Below are 22,397 nucleotides of genomic sequence, written 5' to 3' on the forward strand. Positions count from 1 at the left end.
TTGCAAATCCATTTATTTAGCAGAAAATATTAAAGATCACAAGAAATATTTAAAATACCCATTGGAAATTAAGATTATTATGTACTTTTTTTAAGGTGTAAATTTCAGAAACAAGATAACATATCCTATTCAATGTTAGCATTTGAAAAAAATTAATTATGCCATTATTTTAGATAACCACAATGTGATTCCCACAATATTATATGTTAGAAAACCCACATAAGAAAGTGAATTGGGGCTCCTGGGGCTCTGCTCAACTGCCTGCACACCGCTCCCAAGGGCCCTTGCTGTGCAGGCTGGGAAGCCTCTCTGTGTTCTGCCCCCACCATCCAAAGTTAAGTTTGAAGAGAGGGGAAGAAGGAAACATAGATATGAAGAGGAAGATCCAGCTGGGGCTGAGGAACTAGACCCCGGCAGCTGTCTGAGAACTTGTCCTGGACAATGGCAAATCATATGATGTGAAAATTGAGGGCTTAACTGCTGAATGTGTGAACTTAGAATTCCTTAGTTTAATAAATGCAGGCTTGATTTCAGTTTCAAATCTGCCCAAACTACCTAAATTGAAAAAGCTTGAGCTTAGTGACAATAGAATCTTTGGAGATCTGGTCATGCTAGCAGAAAAACTTCCAAATCTCACACTGCTAAACTTAAGTGGAAATAAACTGAAAGACTGATATCATCTTGGAGCCTTTGAAAAAGTTGGAATATCTGAAAAGCCTAGATTTAACTGTGAGGTTATGAACCTGAATGACTACTGAGAGAGTGTCTTCAAACTCCTGCCCCAGTGGGCCTACCTGGATAGCTATGACAAGAGGATTGGGAAGCCCCTCACTTAGATGCCAAGGTGGTTGGTGTGGATGAAGAAGAGGAGGATGAAGGAGAAGATGGGGATGAGGATGGTGAGGAGGAAGAGTTTGATGATAAAAAGGATAAAGACAAAGACAAAGATGTGGAAGGCAAAGAGGATGAAGATGAAGTCAGTGGGGAAAAAGTAGAACTTGGACATGATTAAGTTGATGAAGGTGAAGACAGTGAGGACCAAGATGCAGATAAAAGGGGGGGAAGAAAGTGGGAATAGAGGAAGAGAGAAACAGATGATGAAGGAGAAGATGATTAAGACCCTGAATAATCTACAAAAAAAGAACTGTTCAATTTTGGTTGGACTGCTCATATGGATTTGGTAGCTGTTTTGAAAAAAAGGTAGCTGTGATACAAACCCCAGGACACCTCGCTACCCAAAGAGCCAAAGAATCGTTCTTATGACATTCCACCTTCCTCCATTTAGTCCCTCTTGGAAATTCACCATCCAGCTTTGGGACTTCACCCCAACAAAATTGTAAGCATTGTTAGGTTTTCATGTAAGACTCTTGCAGTAGCATGGAGAGCTGTGATTGGTGAGTAAACCATCTGTGGCTATCAGTTACACCAAGACTGTAATAGCATTTTTACTTTCTGTACAATAAAGAAGCTTTGCAAATAAAATCTTAACATTTTGAAAAGAAAAAAAAAAGTTAATTGTAATTGGAACTGAGCTGAATGGAGTTCCAAACCTAGAGTTGGAACATCTCCAAACCTGAAGCTCCTTAAGATACTCAGTGAAAAATAAATTTGTGTGTTTGTTCTGTGTCTGTGTATTTAAATATATATATAAAATGTATGTATACATCTGTGTATATCAAATGTTAATATATCTGTGTATAAAAGTATGCAGTGATTCTCCCTTGTAGTTTAATGTGAGATATTAGAATATTAACCACTTTAGGAATGACATGTCTGAACAAAGAGTCTCTTGACAAATGTCAATAGTATGAATATATGGATAGAAAGAGCAGACATAGGCAGTATTTGAATAAATCAAATAAGGTTTACTCATCCAAATGATGAAGAAGTAGGTCACTATAGCAAGATATACGGAGACTTTTTCGCAACGGTTTGCTGCCAGAACACAGGTATGGTGAAAAACACTGCTCAACCTAAACCAAAATGGGAAAGGAAAAGACACATCAACATTGTCATCATTGGACACGTAGATTCGGGCAAGTCTACCACTACTGGTTATCTGATCTACAAATGTGGTGGGATCAACAAAAGAACTGTCGGAAAATTTGAGAAGGAGGCTGCTGAGATGGGAAAGGGCTCCTTCAAGTATGCCTGGGTCTTGGATAAACTGAAAGCAGAACGTGAACGTGGTATCACCATTGATATCTCCCTGTGGAAATTTGAGACCAGTAAGTATTATGTGACCATCATTGATGCCCCAGGACACCAGAGACTTTATCAAAAACATGATTATAGGCACATCTCAGGCTGACTGTGCTGTCCTGATTGTTGCTGCTGGTGTTGGTGAATTTGAAGCTGGTATCTCCAAGAATGGGCAGACCCGTGAGCACGCCCTTCTGGCTTACACACTGGGTGTAAAACAACTAATTGTTGGTGTTAACAAGATGGATTCCACTGAGCCACCCTATAGCCAGAAGAGATACAAGGAAATCATTAAGGAAGTCAGCACCTACATTAAGAAAATTGGCTACAACCCCAACACAGTAGCATTTGTGCCAATTTCTGGTCGGAATGGTGGCAACATGCTGGAGCCAAGTGCTAACATGCCTCAGTTCAAGGGATGGGAAGTCACCTGTAAAGATGGCCATGCCAGGGGCGCCTGGGTGACTCAGTTGTTTAAGCAACTGCCTTCGGCTCAGGTCATGATCCTGGAGTCCCGGGATCGAGTCCCACATCGGGCTCCCTGCTCGGCGGGGAGTCTGCTTCTCCCTCTGACCCTCCTCCCTCTCATGCTCTCTGTCTCTCATTCTCTCTCTCTCAAATAAATAAATAAAATCTTTAAAAAAAAAAAAAAAGATGGCCATGCCAGTGGAACCACACTGCCTGAAGCTCTGGATGGCATTCTGCCACCAGCTCGTCCAACTGACAAGCCCTTGCGTCTGCCTCTCCAGGACGTCTACAAAATTCATGGTATTAGTACTGTCCCTGTGGGCCGAGTGGAGACTGGTGTTCTTAGACCTGGCATGGTGGTCCCCTTTGCTCCAGTCAATGTTACAACTGAAGTAAAGTCTGTTGGAATGCACCATGAAGCTTTGAGCGAGGCTCTTCCTGGGGACAATGTGGGCTTCAATGTCAAGAACGTATCTGTCAAAGATGTTCGTCGTGGCAATGTGGCTGGTGACAGCAAAAATGACCCACCAATGGAAGCAGCTGGCTTCACGGCTCAGGTGATTATCCTGAACCATCCAGGCCAAGTCAGCACTGGATAGGCACCTCTGCTGGATGGTCACACAGCTCACATTGCTTGCTTGCAAGTTTGCTGAGCTGAAGGAGAAGATAGATCGTCGTTCTGGAAAAAAGCTGGAAGATGGTCCCAAGTTCTTGAAATCTGGTGATGCTGCCATTGTTGATATGGTTCCTGGCAAGCCTATGTGTGTTGAGAGCTTCTCTGACTATCCTCCTCTGGGCCGTTTTGCTGTTTGTGACATGAGACAGACGCCTGCTGTGGGTGTCATCAAAGCAGTGGACAAGAAGGCAGCTGGAGCTGGCAAGGTCACCAAGTCTGCCCAGAAAGCTCAGAAGGCTAAATGAATATTATCCCCAATACCTGCCACCCCAGTCTTAATCAGTGGTGAAAGAACGGTCTCAGAACTGTTTGTATCAGGGGCGCCTGGGTGGCTCTGTCATTAAGCTTCTGCCTTCGGCTCCGGTCATGATCCCAGGGTCCTGGGATCGAGTGCTGCATCGGGCTCCTTGCTCCGCCGGAAGCCTGCTTCTCTCTCTCCTACTCCGCCTGCTTGTGTTCCCTCTCTCGCTATGTCTCTCCCTGTCAAATAAATTAATAAAATCTTTATAAAAAAAAAATAACTCTTTGTGTCAGTTTGCCATTTAAGTTTAATAGTAAAAGACTGGTTAATGATAAAAATGCATCATAAAACCTTCAGAAGGAAAGGAGAATGTTTTGTGGACCATTTGTTTTTGTGTGTGTGTGTGTGGCAGTTTTAAGTTACTAGTTTTTAAAATCAGTACTTTTTAATGGAAACAACTTGACCAAAAATCTGTCACAGAATTTTGAGACCCATTAAAACAAAAGTTTAATGAGAAAAAAAAAAAAAAAGATATACAGAGAGAATGAACATTGTCTATAGGAGAGAAGAGATTTCTAGCCCCTAAGCCTCAGTAGTGGAAACACAATTCCAAGTGACTTCTGAGTGAGGGTAATATCAGGCATTTTGAAATGAGTATAACTATTTCTACATAAAACTTTACAAGACTAGCATGTAGTTTTGCCTGGATATATGTTATAGGCCATGTTGCATGAGTCAGAGCAATCTCAGAATTATGTGAAACACAGTATTACTAAGGTATGGTACATGGTATACTCAGTAATAAACATTTTTCATTTATCACTCTCAATCTCTCCATGATGACACAGATTGGTTCAAATATGTTCCTAAAATACTTTCCTATTACTCATTCAATTATTGTTCACTGGTTCTAGTTATTTCTTTAGCCTTGAACCATTCATTGTCTGTCTTTGCATTTACAGACATACAGGTAATATAAATTTGGACATTCTACCCACCAGTGACATAAACTTGAATTTCAATTTTTCATTCTTGCTTGATGGGTGTGGGTATTATATACTACTCATTTGTGTAATTCTGTATCTCAAGTTGCCTTTCTTTGGTACCAACTGTTTATGCCATCTTTTTGGCTGATTTGCATATTGTCCAAACACAGTAGTGTGGGACCAGCCAAAAGACCTGGGAACCTAGCCCTGATTCAGCAAATTCTAAAGCTACCTTTGTGTAAACTGAGTGCTTAGCAGATCTAACTCAGCTTTGCCAGCAGAGAAATGATCCAACACATTTTTCACAGCAACCTGGCAATAGCTTCTATTGCTTTGCTTGTGTTACAAGTTTGAGAAACACTGCTTTAGGAGTGATACTGAAAAGAAATCTTAATTTTAGTTTAGGGCTTTGCTGTTCACTGTGTGCAAACAACAGAAACAAAGAAAAACCTAGTTTTGTACTTTGTCCTAGATCATCGGGACCTCTTTATCTATAGGTGTTTCCCCATGTGAAAATGTAGCATTAATGCACACCCTTGAGAGTTTGGGTGGAGATTAAGAAAATGACTCACAAGATATGAATGTCTGCCACTGTTCGTAGTACATAGCAGATGTTTGTTAAACAAGAATCTGTTCTTGAGATCTTTAAAACCTACCTGAGAAGTGTGATCATTTCTGATACTGAAATCATTATGACTTCAGCTATTACGATAACTGCTCCTTGCACATGCCAGTTGCTCTCAGTCCTTGTGCCTGAACATGAATTATCTACCAATAATAAAAATAATACCCAGAGGAAACTTATTTATGAGCATTCAATGCCATGGACATATCCTAAGCAATTTAAAGGCACCATGGCATTTGATAGTTGGAGCAACATGGACAGGTAGGAACTGTTATTATCATTTCCATTTTACAAATGTGAAAGTGAGATTTTGGTAGTTAAAGGATACTCTAAGTTCCTGTGCCAATAAGTGTTAGCATTACTTGAACCTATGTTGTCTGATTCCGAATTCCATGCTCACATCCAATAAGCACTGCAAAAGGGCCACTAGCCAAGAATTAATGGCTTTTCAGGGGAAGAGGAACAATATATCAGAGATGCCTAGGAAAAATAAAACTTTTCAAAATTAAAATGTCAAGTCAGGTTTGTTTAGAGAAAAATTAGCTTAGGATTTCAAAGCATGACTTGAAAGAGATTCTCACTTACTTGTACTTCATTTTTAAAATATATAGTGTTCTCACAGGCATTATCCATTACTGGTAATTTTGCATTTTTTTTTTATATCCTAGAGTTTAAATGACCCCTTTTAGAACTTATGTCAGTGATAAAAACAACCTTTGTGGCTTTTACATCTCTGACTTTGTGACAAAAGGTTTTTGTTTTTTGTTTTTTGTTTTTTGTTTTAATATGCTAGAGGCTTGGAAGTCCTGTATTTCTAAGTTAGATAACAATGTATATCTTCTCTATCTACCCAACTGTTTATGTATCTGTTTATCTATCATTTATCTATTATCTGTCTGTCTATCTATCTATCTTTTCATTCTTCTACCAAACATAAATGATAGCAATTATTCATTTAGTTGGTTTTGGGGATCTGACAGTGCTGGCTTCACATTCTGATTTCCACACCTGCTAGGTGTGTGAACTTTGGCAGATGTATTAATTCTATTGCTGCAAAACAAATTATTATAAATTTAGTACTTTATTTTTTTATTTATTTATTTTTATTTATTTATTTTTAAAGATTTTATTTATTTGACAGAGAGATACAGCGAGAGAGGGAACACAAGCAGGGGGAGTGGGAGAGGGAGAAGCAGGCTTCCCGCGGAGCAGGGAGCCTAATGCGGGGCTCGATCCCGGGACCCTGGGACCATGACCTGAGCCGAAGGCAGATGCTTAACAACTGAGCCACCCAGGCGCCCCAAATTTAGTACTTTAAAATAAAACATATTTATTATATCACAGTTTTTGTGATCAGGAGTCCAGGCACAACCTATCTTGGTCCCCTGTTCAGGTCTCAAGGGGATTGAGATGTTGGGGATTCATTCCAGGCCCAGGATCTTCTTAGTATCTCACATGCTTATTGGCAAAATTCATTTCCTTGCCACTGTAGAACTCATAGGTTGACTTCTTCAAGGGCAGCAGGAAACTCTCTCTGACCTCAGGGAAGGCCTTATTTTAGGCTTGACTCTCAAATCTGTGTTTTCTGATTTGTATATAGATAAAATGACATATACCTTTTAGGGTTACTTGTGAGTATCAAATGAGACAATAATATAGCAGTGTCTGAAACATTATAAATATTCAAATGTTATTTATTTTTTAATTAAAATCCAGCTTTTTTCTTTGTCATCAGAATAATCTGTGTCACCTTCCATTCTAGGTCATAGTTAATACGTAATTTACGCTTCTCAATTTCTAGGCAAGCTTTATTAGATATTGGGTTTTATAAATTTTATATGTAAGGAAGTTAGAAAGTGTGGCTGCAGGTATAGGTATGTGTGCAGATTTTCTGTAGTAGAAACATTTTTAGCGTCATTGTTTCTATTTTCTCAATTTAGTGGTGAAGATTATGGTGAGGTAAGATATATGAAAATGCTTTGTTAACCACAAAACATAATGTAAATATTATCAATAAATTTTTTAAAAAGATTTATTTGAGAGAAAAAGAGGGAGAGTGGGAGGAGGAAGAGGGAGAGAGAGAATCCTCAAGCAGGCTCCCCACTGAGCGTGGAGCCTGACGCGGGGCTCGATCTCAGAATCCTGAGATCATGACCTGAGCCGAAATCAAGAATCAGATGCTTAACTGACAGCTACCCAGGTGCCCAGCAACAAATTTTAATGCAGACTGATAAGGACTTAGTCTAGGGTGAAGATGAGGAGAACAAGAGAGAATATTATAAAGAAAAAACAGATTTGGAACAACTGAATACCTGTGTCATAATATTTATGAACTTGGGCACTGAGGTAAGCAGGGCTTCAAGACACTGTCACTTAAAAGTTTACTACAATTATTTTTTTCTGTCAGTTGGACACAAGGAGTCATCCAGAGGACAGATCTCTTGTTCAGAGAAGAGCAATTTTGAATGCTCCCATTTGTTGTGTAAATCTAAGGACGATCAATCCTATTGCCCTAGGGATCTTTTGTGATAGACGTTTCATGATTTGTGATGGTCTTTTTAGTTTTTTTTTTTTTTTAAAGATTTTATTTATTTATTTGACAGAGAGAGACACAGCGAGAGCAGGAACACAAGCAGGGGGAGTGGGAGAAGGAGAAGCAGGCTTCCTGCCAAGCAGGGAGCCCGATGTGGGACTCGATCCCAGGACCCTGGGATCATGACCTGAGCCTAAGGCAGACGCTTAACAACTGAGCCACCCAGGCGCCCTTTTTAGTTATTTTTGTACTGATGCTAAGAAACTTCCTTAGAAGGGAAGGAGATAGAATCTGCCTCATTACCTTTTGAGGCTCAGTGTTTTTATGATCTCTCTGACAAACAGAGATGACCCTAACTTCAGTTGAATGGCTGTAAATATACCCACTTGTCTGTTGGGGAACTCATCCTGAAGGAAAGGGGAGACTGGCTGGTCCTCAGTTTAATATCAAGGTCTGACAGGCAGCACAGGAGACCTGGATTTGTCCCAGACTGTGGCTGACACTGGAGTCTTCCTCTTACCAGGTTGAGACATCCCCACTGTGAGGCCATGTCTGGGAGCAATGACTGGTTGTGAAAGTAGGCACTAGAGTGTTCTTATTTTAATGCCCATCAAAGAAGATTCAGCAAACAGGAGAGCAGGATCACATTCCTCACTAATTACTATGCTTCCCAGGGGATATGGCTTAGTAAAAGCTTTACTGAGGAATAGATACACATCAAAAGGAGTAGCACTAGTATTAAATGTGGCAGTGAAAGATGCAAGAACAACTTGACATTGGTATATGCATTTGGATTATTAAGGGTTTTGAGGCAGATCTCTTCCTGGTGTTTGGAAACAAAATTGGCTTTAGGCTGATTAAACTTCAGCACTATTTTTTAATTTTAAGTCTCAAGAATGGGAAACTGGATGTTCTGCTAATTTGGGCAGGTTGTGACTCAAGTGATTAATTTGACTTAAAAAGCTGATGGAGAAGGAAAACCAGATGTGCCTATAAAAGTACTTCAAGGTCTTATTTAAATCAATGCCACCATTCAGCCATTTAACAATCATTTAGCAGACATTTTTTATAACTCCTATGTGTCTGCAACTTACTATTATGCATCAGAAGGTCAAAAAACTTCTCTGCAACACCACCAGACCGTATGAGAAAGTAACAGATGTGTATTTATTTCAGAGTCACCTTGCCACTAATAATGAACAGAAAGTAGAACTCTATTCTCAGTATATTTTCAAGGTAAACCAAGCAGTCACCCATGATTATTTTTCACATCCAATCTTTTAGGGAGTATGAACTTGCTTTGTTCCAGTTTGTGCTTTTTCAAAGCAAAAGCTCTGCATTAAAAATACGCGACTGAGAGAAATGTGTATTGAAAAGGAAAAAACCCAGAAATGTCAGGTGGGGAACCTGGAAACAAGAAAGAATATCATGGGAATTATTTGAATCATAGTGTACCTTCAAAAGCCAAATGATAGGTTTAGAGTTGCTTCTGGCTTCTTAATTACTTGGGTTCTGCTTTTAAACCAAGGGTAATTTAGTGTGTGCTCTAGACAAAACTTCAAAAAATTCAGTGCAAGGTAAGATGTTTTATTGTCAAGCTTACCTAACCACATATTTAATCTGGCACTGAATTTGTAAAGTTCTGTGTGGAAATGTTCATCACTTTACTTGAGTTCAGTTTTCTCACATGTAATGTGTAGAGAAGGATTAGCTGAACTGTCAACACCCTTCTAGATGCAATATTGTGCCTGATATTTAAATATACGCAAAAGGGATAATACAAAATACATAATCCCTGTTTTCTAGGAACATAGCAGACAAATCTTCTAAAATATTAGAAACATTATAATTTGATATTAAAAGACTGGAAAATAACCCCAGGTACAAAGGCAGAACTCTGAAGTCATTTAGTTGGTAGAAAACCTACTGGGAGGAAATCAGCAATTTTCTTCGCCTTATATTTGCTATTTCAGGAAAACTTTAAAGTTGTAATTGATTTTTACTCAATTTGATATAAAGCTACTCAGAGTCAACATATAAGTAAGTTTTACTGGGGGTTTTACTCTGCCGTTTTTAATAAATATTTTCTTTTCATTATTATGTGAGAAACACATCATTAGTCACTGCTTTCCTATCTTTGAATAATATGGCCACCAATAAATATTTTTGAGAAGATATACCTTTTGTGACCCACCAAAATAGAGTGGATTGCTTGTGGATTCTATACTGGGAATTCGCTTGCCTGCTGACATATTTGTAACCCCAAAGTCAATACTCATAATGCTTTTGCTTTAGCTCTTCTGCTATAAATGAGTGTCCTTGTGGTGATGTGATGTTTTAGCATTTTTGTGCTTTCTGTTAATGATTCACTGCTTGAGGTGTCCTCTAAGCATAGTGCTGAAGGGCTGACTGGTATTCCTAAGTATAAGAGGACTGTGGTGTGCCGTCAGAAAAAGTTCATGCTTTAGGTCAGCTTCATGGAGACATGCATCATATCTAAATGTGTTGATGGCCATGATTTCAATGTTAATTAATCACCAATACACATATAATAAGAAACATACCTAAAACAAGGTTATATATTGATCGATTAGCAAAATACTGTGACCAGAGGCTCAGAAAATCTAATCCTGTGTTTCTCTTAGGAGCAATGGCTCAGTATTAATGTTAATGAACTAATTTAATGTTCAGTGTTCAATATCAGTTTTATAGAATGATTCCATTGTACTAGAATGAAAAGAAAATTTAACATCTAGACTACTAGTGGATAAATATCCGCGTGTTTGTGAAGAGGCAGTGGGTGGGAGTAGCTTTGCTTTGTGATAAAATCTCCAACAGCGTCTCAGGAATCACGGTGACCAAAATCAGACTCAACAGTTTATGATACATTTTGCACACACACTAGATGCATGTTGTCTATAGAGTCTTTATGCTAATTGACATGTATACAGAAAAATCCTGCTCTCGTGGCACGGTGCAGTTTTTGTTTTTTACCTACACCTAACAGTGGTGACAGTGATGCAACAGCTTACTCTAACGTGCATGAAAAGTGTTTATTCACTTCCTTCTCAAACAGTTATCCAGCACTTACTATGGGCTACATGTTGTTCTACTCTCATAGAAAAACATCTCACAGTCTGTGAAATAGCAAATAGGGATTGCATCCCAGTTCCTGAACTTGAGGGCCATTTGGTGTATGAGAAAGGAAGCAATTGGAGGGATAGGTTATTTCATTTTTTTATTGAAAAATAATTGACATATAGCATTATATTAGTTTCAGGCATACAACATTATGATATTTGTATGGAGAGATAAGTTTCTGAATAAAGAGGAAATCTTTTTCAATAATGTTTAATCTAAACAATAGACTTGTACCCACCTAAAATCCATGAGCTTCTGCAGGCACTGGGTGCAAGATATTTTCAGAATGATATTTATAGTCACTTTCAAGTAGAAGACCTAGATGGAGAGTCATACCTCCAGAATTTATAGTATTTCATAAATTTATGAATTTGTACATTGGAATAGAAATAGCTAAAGCAATAAAAGTATCATTCAATTTTTTAAAAAATTAAGTTTAGAGCATTTGAAGACCTATAGAATGATATTTTTCTTCCATCAATATATTATCTCCAGTAAAGTGAAGTTACCTATCTGACATAGGCAGACATGAACACATATAGGGCAAAGATGCAGATTAGGGAATTTGGAAAAATACTAGTGGATCTCACAAAATAATGAAGGTAGCTTGTAGTCCACTTCTTACTTATAGTTACCACTAATGCAATAAGGAAATATTAGTATTTAATACCATATCCACCTTTATTTGTGGATAATATTTCAACAATCAGTTGGTAATTTTGTTTAGGTTAGCCAAATAGTAATATATTTTGAATTCAGTATGTAGAATATTCCAGTCTCCTTAAATAGTGATTTTTTTTGCCAAACTTTCTTTTAATAAGTTTAAATCTTGTATCCAGCCTTAATCCTTGACCTCTTCTAGGCACTCTATCAATTTTACTCATGCCATTTCCTCACTTCCTATTGATATTGCCAGTCCTAGCCAGATCTTTGTCTTTTCTGAATTCTAAACATATATATCCAAAAGTTGGCCTGACATTTCCACTTGGATGTTTCAAAAGACTCTCAAAAGCAAATGTGTCCAAAAAAGTTTTCTTCCAAATATGCCCTTTTCCTCTGTTCCCTATTTCAGTGAAAGGCACACACATTTGTCTAATTACAGAAGGAAGAAACCTTCTCCTGCACTTCACATCCAATCTAAATAAACTCTTGTTTTTAAGTTGTATGTTCTCTTCTCTCCATTGCTAATACCATAGTTCATGCTACCTCAGTAGCTTACAATCTGGTCTCCTCGAATCTACTCCTCTTCCTGTCCAAATGCTTCTCTCAGTCAATATGAGTTCCAAAAACTGTTGGAATAAACAGTTTTCAAAATCTCCTCTTTGAAATTCATCCCCATTGCTCCATCCCTTATGTTTTTGTTTTTTTTTTCTCAATTTTTCATATTCTCAAATCTATAATGTTACTTGCTACCTCAGAGCCTTTGTACTTTGTGTTGCCTTGAGAAGCTCTTCCCCCTCTTCACCCCCATCTTTATCTTCTTATCTCTTGTTCATCCTTCAGATCTCAGCTGAAATATCAATTCCTGATAGAACACTCCAGACAATGCCTTCCTTCGATTGGATTAACTTTTTATAATATATGCTCATAGCACTTTGTGTTTTTCCTTCATTGCTTTTATCATTGCAATGATAAGCTTCGCCATTGAATTTATTTTCTGTTGTTTTTTTTTTTTTTTACTATTTTGAGGAAATATTTTTGGAATTAACTGATGAGTTAAAGAAGATTTTGGCATATTTTAAAAACAACCAAACATCTCTATTCTTTTGGCAAGCATTGTCAGCAATCTGGAAACAGCATGGGGCTGCTTGTCCACTCAGCAGCATAGATTATTCTGAGACAGGATGTTGGCTAGACCCTCTGTAAGGTCTGTTTCCAAGATAATGTTTACTTTTCTAAAGATGTGGATCTAACCTAGACACTTCTGCCTCTCTGTCATTTTATTTAAACCCAAAATATAAATTACATCTTGTACTCTATTTGCTATGTCTCACCAAAAACAAAACAATACAAAACAAAATAAAACAAAACAAACCTGCAACCAATAGAGCTAGCTGTAAAAACTATATATATGTGTTTGATATATGTTTGGTCCAGGGATACTATAGCTTTCATTAGTGGATATTTTCTTTTTTTTTTTTTTAAGATTTTATTTATTTTATTTGAGAGAGAGAGAATGAGAGACAGAGAGCATGAGAGGGAGGAGGGTCAGAGGGAGAAGCAGACTCCCTGCCAAGCAGGGAGCCCGATGCGGGTCTCGATCCAGGATCATGACCTGAGCCAAAGGCAGTCGCCCAACCAACTGAGCCACCCAGGCGCCCAATTAGTGGATATTTTCAATCATTTCTTTTACAAAAAGGAAAGAACAAAGTATAATGAGACAGAGGTATTATATCCAACAAAATGGAAATGCACATATTATTGGTGAAAGAAACAAAACAAATAAGCAAGAAAACAACACAGCTGGCTTCCCTGAATTCAGTTTCAGTGACCTATTTGGAGAATATCATCATTCCCTTTTATGTTTATTCTGAATAGTTATTTTTGGTATTCAGTACTGCTGGCTCATAGAGTATCCCTCAATGTTCATAACAGCTTCTTGGGAAGTTTTCAAATGAAATTTACGTCACAATTACCTAACTAGCCTTTTTAGAATCCAGATACTAAAGCTGAATCTTCTGAATTGGAATTTCCAGTTGTGAGCTCACACATGTCTGATAAATACAAGAGAGAAACTTTTCACCACAAGTCATGAAGGGGAATCACCACACCAGATGTTGCACACATTGGGAAGTTTTAGCTATTAAATGTTTTCTGCCTGAGAAGTTCTTTGTGCTTTCAAATATACTTAATAAATCAGTTTTAGACTCACTGACTTTTTTTTCCCTAAAAATGTATAAAAGAGGTTTAAAAGTAAGTTTTATTTTACGTCTTTCATTATAGTACATTAGGTCTATAATAACTAATGTATGTGGGATAAAGAGTAGCCATTCCTGTTAAGACTGAAATAAAATGTACACAATATTAGAGTGTATAGGATGTGGGTAAAGAGAAACTTATCTGAATTGAAAGGTGGTCGTGCATTGTTATGGAGTTCTCAGTACAATGCTGGCATTAGAACTGTAAGTCTTATCCTATCTGGAAATACTTTAAAATGTCTTTAAATATGGACAGCTCCTTGGTCAGTGTTTTAATACTCTGGTAGCCTTTTTTTTTTCTTTTTTTTTTTTTTTTTTAAGAGAGAGAGAGCAGGGGGTGGGGAGGGGCAGAGGGAGAGGGAGAGAGAGAGAATCTCAAGCAGACTCCATGCTGAGCACAGAGCCCAACGCATGACCTGAGCTAAAATCAAGAGTCCAGGGCTTAACTGACTGAGCCACCCAGGTGCCCCCTGGTAGCCATTTTCTATTGGTCAATATTCGAGGTTAGAAGGTGGATAAGTTACTAGACACCATATCCAGGGTATACATATACTGTACAGCAAATGGGTACTTATATAAATCAGAATATTGTTGGCTGCATAAAACTAAAGCCAATTACCTTAAACATAGAGGAAATGTACTATTTCACATGATTCATAAACTTAACAAAATCACAAATGACAGTTTATTTTTCTCCATCTTTCTGTTCTGCCGTTCTCAGCATGTTACTTTTAGTTACTCAGAATCAAAAGATGCCTTTAGTAGCTCCCAGGATCCCACATTCATGCAGCAATTAGCAAAGGCAGTTAAAGAGGAAGCAGTCTGAAAGTCTTTTCTGTGTGTATCATTGACTAGAACTATTCCATATGCCTGAACTTGGTTAAGAGTTATAAAACCAGCTATGTTAGCATAGACTATTCATATTCATTCTCTGGGGATGTTATTCATCCCTGAGGGACATGTATATTCAGAGAAGAGGGAACAAACCAAGCTTCTGTTAGCAAAGATGAGGAGTGAGATAACTATTGGGTAGGTCACAATGGATTATCTGATGTCAATTAGCATAGCTAATAACAAGATATTTGAACAAGGTTTTGAATTCAGGAAAGTTGGAACTAGATAGCATTCAAATACTGGGGGATAACAATAAAGTGAACTGATACTGAGAGTTTTGATTGAGTAAGGTTCTAGCTTTATGGGAATTTTTTATACAATTCAGCTAAAAGGCAAATTTTTCTTGTGGTAAAAGCAGCATAGAATGGTAGGCCAGTCTCAGAAATGGAATGTGAGGAGATGGAATGACTTGTTCTGGTCCTGCTTAAATTCCTCATTAGAATTTATTGCAGTGTTGCACACAATATGGATGATCAATAAATTATCTGAACTAATTGAGTTGCACCCATATTGGTTCTTACGGCAACGAGTAAGAGCATATATTGGTTCTTACAATAGCAAGTAAGAATTTCATTATAAGTATCACAAATAAAAGGCATTATATTGCTTACTTGTACTAAAGTAGAAAAGGTGGATCTCATTTTTTATTGTGTCCTGGTGACATTATATTTAATTGTTAACAACTCAACTTTGTATTTTGGGAAAAAATAGTATAACCAAGAATTATCCTTGCAAAGGAGGAAGTCAGGGAACTCAACAGGGGTTGGGGCCATAACTTGAAGATCTCAGTTTGTGATATTAAAAACATTGCTTTTGGAAGAATTTTCCATCATAATATTAAACTTTAACATTTATGTACTATATTAGTTGCATATCAAAATTGCAAAATAATTGATAGCCAGCAAATTCAGTAAGATTGCTTAGAGTTTACAAAGGAAGTCAATAATTTTCACACACAAAACACACACACAAGAGTGTGGATTTAAAGTCTAATAGGCTCAGGTTTATTTAATGAAATGTTAATATTTCTCCTCATACTCAAAAGGTATATTGAGAAGGAAACTATGATCCTTTTACAATGGATGTAGAGATTATAGGAAAGCACAGGGGGATAAGAAAGGTGAGCCAGTTTAAATGACCTTTATTCAAGCTCCATTGAAACAAACGAATAAGAGGATTTATCTAGCAGACTATAAAATAGAATTAGAAAAAAGATCCAAATATCAAATGAATACACTTTCATCAAAGGTAGCTTATAAATGTGTAATTATATAGAAAAGTATTTACTCTGGATTTTTAAGTTAAAAAACCAGTATTCATTAAAAGTGTTATGCATGATTCTGTTATGCATAAATTAAAATATTAATAAATAAAATGCATTTTGTTTAAGCTATTGTTACATATTTTAGAAAATGCCCAAGTACTCAAATATGTTTTGTATATTTACATTCCAGAGAAAATTTCTTAAAAATCTAAATGTTTAGATTAACTGTCAGACAATCAACCATTAAGTTATTCTATGTGATCTTCTCTGGTATCTCAAAATAGGTGAGTAAATTGGAGATAATGTGTATAAATATATAGAAAACCTCAAAATCAGTATTTGTTTTTAAAAAATGCTTCTCTTTTAGTTTATGAACTCCTTAAGTAAAAAATCCTGTTGCTATTAATGTGTGTGTGCATATATATATGAATTTCATATATTTTACACAACATGTAACTGACACCCAGTAGTTGCTAAATGATTTGCACCCTTATTCTTTCTCTAAAAATTATGGTCTAGTTTTTACTTGAATTCCTATTCTTACACATCTCCTAAAGATGTCTTGTTTGGGATGCCTGGATGGCTCCGTCAGGTAAGCATCTGCCTTCAGCTCAGGTCATGATCCCAGGGTCCTGGTATTGAGTCCCATATCGAGCTCCAGGCTCAGCAGGGAGTCTGCTTCTCCTTCTCCCTCTGCCTGCTGCTCTGCCTACTTGTGCTCTCTCTCCCTCTCTCTGTCTGACAAATAAATGAATAAATTAAAAAAAAAGATGTTTTATGAAATATCCTATATATTTGAAACAATATAATATGTGGGATTATCTTATTATACTATATTATTAGCTACACTCGGTTGAATCTGTGGACTCTGCTTTCTACTTTGGTAGCCACTAGCCACATGTGGCTTTTTCAATTTTGATGAAAATTATTTAAAATTAAATAAAATTGAAAATTCAGTTTAGTGGCACTAGCCACATATCAAGTATTCAGTAGTCACATGTAGTTGGTGGCCACCATGGCAATGATAGAACATTTCTGTCACTGCAGAAATTTCAGCTGAAGAGCACTGCAATAGATCATGCTGTGTACTGGGGACATACGGACCAATAGCAAATTAGTTGCCTTTGTTCTACAAATAATATATGGTAATTATCTCTGCAAGTTGACCATTGATCATTTTAGGTACTTTATAGAACTGTATGGGTCTTAGCTATATCTATAAAAGTCCCAATAGATCATGATGCCCAACCGTGTTGGTGATAATTTGATATATCAGAACCTTGATACTGGGAAAAGTAGTGTGCTAAGTAGAGGAGAGAATTCAAGTCATTGGAAAATTATTGTTCTCACTGTTAAATGTAAATGTAATTAGACTGTTTATAATTAATACATCCAGGCCATGTGTCAGAGGCAAATCTCTATTATGGTCCAACATGGTAAATAAGTAATAAACACCATATTGGGGAAGAATCAAGAATAGGGAGAGCAGGGGCGCCTGGGTGGCTCAGTCATTGGGCGTCTGCCTTCGGCTCAGATCATGATTCTGGGGTCCTGGGATTGAGCCCCACATTGGGCTCCCTGCTTGGTGGGGAGCCTGCTTCTCCCTCTCCCACTCCCCCTGCTTGTGTTCCCTCTCTCACTCTCTCTCTCTGTCAAATGAATGAACAAAATATTAAAAAAAAAAAAAAAAAGGAATAGGGAGAATATGTCTTTCTGAAAAAGTAAAAACATTCCACAGTGTGGTTCACATTTTAGGCTGGGTTTGGAAGTATGAGTAAGGGTTTGTTCAGCAGAAAGAATGGGGAAGGATATTTTAGACAAACTATACAGCATGAGAAAAGTCACAAAACTGCAATTTCTTATGCATTTGTAAAGCGATGAGAAAGTTAAGCTGGAACAGGAGGAATGGGGGATAGAATGACAGGAGAAAAGACTGGAGAAAGCAGTTTCTTTTGTTAGCATAATTTGGTTTCATAGTGTCTAGATACTCCTTGATGAATGAATGAAATTGACTTTCCAGACAGACAGAACTGAGGACTTGACCAATGAGTGCACGCACTGTGAGATAGCTTGAATCTGTCAGATTGCTTCTCACCTGTTTAAACTACATTTGTTTATGTAGTGGAATGACGATCATTATGAATCAAACTCTTTTCATTTCCAAGGTAGCCCAGAATTATGATCAAATAGTATTGTTTCTTTGGCAGAATATTCCACTGGAAGGATATATAAGAATTCCTTACTAAGTATATATTTTTATGTGCATGATTAATCTTTCCTTCATGTTTTTCATCATTGCTGCTAAATGCGAAGTCTGTATGGTTTTATATATTTTTGGGGCATTCTCAGTAATGTTATCACTGGGAGAAGTAGACATGTTTAATAAACTGTCCATTATTTCATGACATGTGAAATGGGGTGAAAAACATAGGTAAAAACTGGATCACATTTGCAGTTACCTCTAGAAGCAATACTAAGATTATATTCCTGGTGGAAAATAGAAGGTATTTGCAAATATCTTGTGTTTCTATAACTAGTACTGCAATTTGCTGGAAAAGTCCCATAAACTAAACAGAAAATAGTTAGTTCGCTGTCAAAGAATTTAACTAAAATGACAGATAAATATCTGGAAAGAAAATGTGAATTTAGGGCGCCTGGGTGGCTCAGTTGGTTAAGCGACTGCCTTCGGCTCAGGTCATGATCCTGGAGTCCCGGGATCGAGTCCCGCATCAGGCTCCCTGCTCAGCAGGGAGTCTGCTTCTCCCTCTGACCCTCCTCCCTCTCATGCTCTCTGTCTCTCATTCTCTCTGTCTCAAATAAATAAATAAAATCTTTAAAAAAAAAAAAAGAAAATGTGAATTTGATTCAAGAAGAATGAAGTAAGACATACAAAAGAATCCTACAAAAAGTAGCTTCAGTAATAACAACAATGCAAAGTAAATGAAAGGAAAGAGTCAGGTAGAAAAGGTTTAGGGATTTGAGTTGTTTCCAAAAAGAATGCTCTGCAAGCAAGAAAAGTGGAAGAAAAATCTTCAGAAACAGGCATACATGAAAATAACCCTGGGTGATCTAATACGTTTAACATTTCTAAAGAAAAAAATCTTAAAACATATTAGTGAATTCTGCCAATTAAGAATGCAACCAAATATGTTGACATATAGCTCACACAAATATAATAAATCTGGGAATATTTCTGAGTGTATCTCCTTCATTGAAGAGTTCTCAAAGAGGAATCATCTGATTAGAACCTGCATAAGTTTTACAAATTGTTTAGATGATTTCACACTAATTATTTTCTTTCTTTAGTAGTTATTGTACTATTAGAAATCTAAGGAATTGGGGCGCCTGGGTGGTTCAGTTGGTTAAGCGACTGCCTTCCGCTCAGGTCATGATCCTGGAGTCCCGGGATCGAGTCCCGCATCAGGCTACCTGCTCAGCAGGGAGTCTGCTTCTCCCTCTCCCGCTCCCCCCTCTTGTGCTCTCTCTCTCTCTCTCTCACTCTCTCTCAAATAAAAAAAAAAAAAGAAATCTAGGGAATTGTTCTTTTGTCAGGAATATAAAACAACTTTTTTCCCTTTTTTTTAATTGCGAATTCTGTTTAGCTTAACATATATTGAATGAATGGCAATAATGTTGATTTATGGTAAGAGAATGATTCACAGATGTTCAGTCCACTGCATTAGTATAAATATGGGAGTGTTTCCCAAGACACTGAAGGGGCAATTCACAACTTGAATTCTTGTTTGATAGAGAGTAAATGATTAGCATGACCATTGATGATCCGTAACATTTTAGCAAGCATATACTAAGTACTTAGCATTGTTCAGTCATGAGGAATACAGATGACGTTTAATCATGATGCTTACAGTGAGCTTATAGTGATTTAAAAAGAGGAGACTAGCATGTTATTGCAGGCAAATTTCATATTGCACTCCATAGAACACTGTGCAATTGGAGTTCAAGATAGTCTTTTGGAAAAAATAAAACTTAATTTGGGCTTTAAAAGATGGTTTAGATCACATGAAAGGGAAAAAGAGGGATTTGTAGAAAGGACCCTAACCTAAAGCAAGGTACATGATATATTTATTCATCAATAAGGAAAGACAAAAACACAATACCTGGCTAAAAAGAAGGGTGTGCTAAAAATCAGAGCAGAGGGAGATACATATTTATATTTAACAATTTTTACAAAAAGAGATATAATTCTCACATTTGTAGAAAAGAGATGAAGTTGCCAAATTTTAAATAAACTTGAATATCAAACCATTAGACTTGGTCTTAAAAAGATATAACATAGAAACAATGGAAGTTTGTAGTATTGTGTATTTCTTCCATTCATGATGTGACTGATTAATTGACTGATTTTAAAGCGGTTGCCTGAGCAGAAGCAGATGAACTGTCTGGTTAAAGATTTTTTTTTCTTTTAAATCCAGATGAGTGACAATTAGGAGCTGGATTAAGAGTAAGAAGAGTAAAATGAGAAATATTAAAGAAGAAGAAAAACGGCATAATTGAAAAGCCTCAGTGAGTAAGATGACTGAACTTGTTTATCCTTGGGCCTAGGAATGATATGGGAGCCATAAATTAATAAATGTGATTTTGGATACATGTAGCCTAAGGATATCAGAGTAGTATTTTTCTCTCAATTCTCACTTGATTGACACTGTGACCTAAATAAGAATATAGTAGACAGAGTCTGTTTGAAAGATAAAGTTTGAGACTCTATGTTTATTTTAAATTTTTAGAGTACTTATAAAATTATACAAATCAATACCAAAGTATGTAATGAAACTCCCACTCAAAGCAACTGTGTGCTTGGCAGAGGTAACAGATAATCATAGTCAGTGAGCATCCTTATATAACCATGCACATTTTGCACTTTATTTGTTTGAATCTGAAAGGAAATACATACATATTTTCCATAAAATATTATTCATATATTTCTGAACCTTGTTTTTTTTTTTTTTTTTTACTTTCCATACCTTTGAGATCTTTCTGTGATAGTATATGTAGATATACTTCATAATTTTAAAAACTTTATTGTAATCTGTGGTAGACTGAATTATTGATCTCAATTCTTAATTCTCTTCTAATAGTATTTTAGGTCCACATCCTTGCTCTGGCCTCATGGCAATTGTAATGGGCTCTTGACTATGGGCTTGACCGTGTGACTTGCTTTGGCCAGTGGGATGGTAATGCATATGATAAAAACAGTCTTGTAAAGCGTTTTGTGCTAGGGCTCACTCCAATATGTTATTGCCACCGTGATGTCAAGAGTGTACCTCAGGGAGCCACTTCCTCTTCTGCTTGCTCCCAATGTGACACACGTGGAGTAGACTCACAGTTGAAGTGAATCCCCTTAATAACTCTCAGATCCTCAGACTGAAACAGAGATCTCCTAATACAGGCAAACTCCGACATTTTAAGGAGAAAAAATTTTTGTTTTTGTGTTCTACATAAACCTTGTGTTTGCTCTAGTGTAATAACAGATAAATAATATGTATTCCTTAATTTATGGTAGTTTATTTATTTTACCATTCTGTTGTTGAGCATATATGTTGTCTACTATTAATTATAAATCATACTGCAATTAATACATATATAGTTGTGTACATGTGGGCTTGAATTTGTTAAGGATTTTTATTTTCACTTAGGAGAACCTACTGTGTCTCGCATAAGTAAGTATAAGGGAATTTATTAGAAGTATACTAAAGACTCAAAGTCAATCAGCTGCCTGGAGGAAAAGCAACAATGAAGGCAGTTTCAGAGCAGGAACTAGAACAAGAATATATTGGTATATTGGAAAGAAAACTTTGACAAGACCAATAAATCTCAGACATCCCCCATCCTAAAGATTCATTTCCTATAGGGAACATCTGATTGACTTAGCTTGGATAGAGATTCTATTTCAAGTGGAAGACATCACAGTGTAGTCAGGATAACTGGAGAATGGTCAGCCATTTCCTTTTCTTCTACCTTCCTCCTCCCCTCCCCCCCCCCAAAAGCAAAGGATCATTGTAGTAGCTTTGTTCTGAGTCTACTTAGCTAATCTGGAACTGTGTTTGCAGAACCCCTTTCCTTGTGCAAGACTTGGAAGGTAAAAAATGAACCAAGGAGCCATTTATCAGATGCCTAGCATCTTGTTCATGTTTTTGCTTATCTGCTAGCTTACCTAATATATTTTGGAAAGAGCCTAGACCAACCAGCTACCACCAGATTTCTTAATTCAGCTTCTACGAACCTGGGCTAAATGTGCTGCAGCTCTGTGGCAAAGGGTACCAGCTTCTTTAGGTTAATCATGGCATGTCATGGTGGTAATAGAGAGACACAGATTCTCGTTTTTCACCCTGTGTTCCAGCTGATTCCAGCTGTCCTCATGGATGATCCCAGTTTGTTCTAGTAAGTTTCAGTTGACATTATGGGTCTTTGCTCTTCTTTTAACCATCTCT

At 37.0% G+C, this 22,397-nt stretch overlaps 2 pseudogenes; both read left to right on the forward strand.

The window, feature by feature from the left end:
• The first annotated feature begins 203 nt into the window (after positions 1-203).
• LOC118012661 lies at positions 204-1,117 on the forward strand (annotated as a pseudogene).
• Positions 1,118-1,863: 746 nt separating this feature from the next.
• Positions 1,864-3,658, forward strand: LOC118011783 (annotated as a pseudogene).
• Positions 3,659-22,397: the final 18,739 nt, after the last annotated feature.

The sequence above is a fragment of the Mirounga leonina genome, unplaced genomic scaffold, assembly GCF_011800145.1.
Source record: "Mirounga leonina isolate KUSES-001 unplaced genomic scaffold, KU_Mleo_1.0 Mir_151, whole genome shotgun sequence".
In the NCBI taxonomy this organism is placed as follows: Eukaryota; Metazoa; Chordata; class Mammalia; order Carnivora; family Phocidae; genus Mirounga; species Mirounga leonina.